We start from the raw sequence: 1,858 nt of genomic DNA, 5'->3' as shown, positions 1-1,858 counted from the left end.
CTCCCATTTTGCATTCCTGATTCTACTAATTTGGGTTTTTTCTCTCCTCATTTTAGTCAGGTTTGCCAGGGATCTATCAATCTTGTTTATTTTTTCAAAGAACCAACTTTTTGTTTCATTAATTCTTTGTATGGTTTTTTTGCTTTCTATTTCATTGATTTCAGCTCTTATTTTTATTATTTCTCTCCTTCTATTTGTTTTGGGATTTGCTTGTTCTTGTTTTTCTAGGAATTTGAGATGTATCATTAGGTCATTGATTTGGGATCTTTCAGTCTGTTTAATGTATGCACTCATGGCTATAAACTTTCCTCTCAGGACTGCCTTAGCTGTGTCCCATAGGTTCCGGTAGGTTGTGTTTTCATTTTCATTGACTTCCAGGAACTTTTTAATTTCCTCTTTTATTTCATCAATGATCCATTGTTCATTAAGTAGTGAGTTATTTAGTTTCCAGATGTTTGCATGTTTTTTGTCTTTACTTTTGTTGTTGAGTTCTACTTTTACTGCATTGTGATCAGATAGCATGCATGGTATTATTTCTATTTTCTTATATTTTTGAGGCTTGCTTTGTGCCCTAGGATATGATCTATTTTGGAGAAGATTCCATGGGCTGCTGAGAAGAATGTATATTGTGTAGAAGTTGGATGAAACGTTCTGTAGACATCAAGTAGGTCCATTTGATCTATGGTATGTTTTAGATCTTGGATTTCTTTATTGATTTTTTGTTTGGATGACCTATCTATTGATGATAATGGGGTGTTAAAGTCTCCCACAACCACTGTGTTGGAGTTAATATATGCTTTTAGGCATATATATATGCTTTTAGGCATATATATATGCTTTTAGGTCTTTCAGGGTATGTTTGATGAAATTGGGTGCGTTGACAGGTCTATCTCACCTTTTATTAGTATGGAATGTCCTTCTTTATCTCATTTGATCAATGTAGGTTTGAAGTCTACTTTGTCAGAGGTAAGTATCCTGCCTGTTTTCGGGGCCATTGGCTTGGTAAATCTTCTTCCAGCCTTTCATCCTAAGCCTGTGCTTATTTTTGTCAGTGAGATGGGTCTCCTGTAAGCAACAAATTGTTGGATCTTCCTTTTTAATCCATTTCGTCAAATGGTGCCTTTTGATGGGTGAATTAAGTCCGTTAACATTAAGTGTTAGTACTGATAGGTATGTGGTTATTCCTGTCATTTAGTTGTCTTAGTTGTTTTAAGGTTTGATTGTGTGTACATAGATTGAAGTTACTCTCTACTGTCTTTCTTTTTCTTTTCCTGTAGTTTGGTGCTGCTTGCCCTTTCATGGTTATGTTGGTTTCACTTTCTGCATGCAGAGTCCCTTGAAGAATCTTTTGTAGTGGTGACTTTGTGGTCACATATTGTTTTAGTTGCTGCTTATCATGGAAGACTTTCATTGCTCCATCTATTTTGAATGATAGTTTTGCTGGGTAGAGTATCCTGGGGTTGAAGTTATTTTCATTTAGTGCCTGGAAGATCCCACTCCCGCTCTTCTTGCTTTTAATGTTTCTGTTGAGAATTCTGCTGTGATTTTGATGGGTTTACCTTTGTATGTTATTTGTTTTTTCTCTCTTACAGCCTTAACTATTCTTTTCCTAGTTTCTGTACTTCTTGTTTTAATGATGCTATGTCATGAGGTAGTTCTATTTTGATCTGGTCTGTTTGGTGTCCTGGAGGCCTCTTGCATCTGTATGGGAATATCTTTCTCTAGATTTGGGAAATTTTCTGTTATTATTTTGTTGAATATATTATGCAGAGAGAGGATTGAAAATAAAAAGAATAAAGATAAGAATAAAAATAAAAAATAAGTAAATGAAAGAAATATATATATATATAATAAAACA

Source organism: Castor canadensis, chromosome 3 (genome assembly GCF_047511655.1).
Source record: "Castor canadensis chromosome 3, mCasCan1.hap1v2, whole genome shotgun sequence".
Classification (NCBI taxonomy): domain Eukaryota; kingdom Metazoa; phylum Chordata; class Mammalia; order Rodentia; family Castoridae; genus Castor; species Castor canadensis.
Note: the sequence above shows the minus strand (reverse complement) of the source record.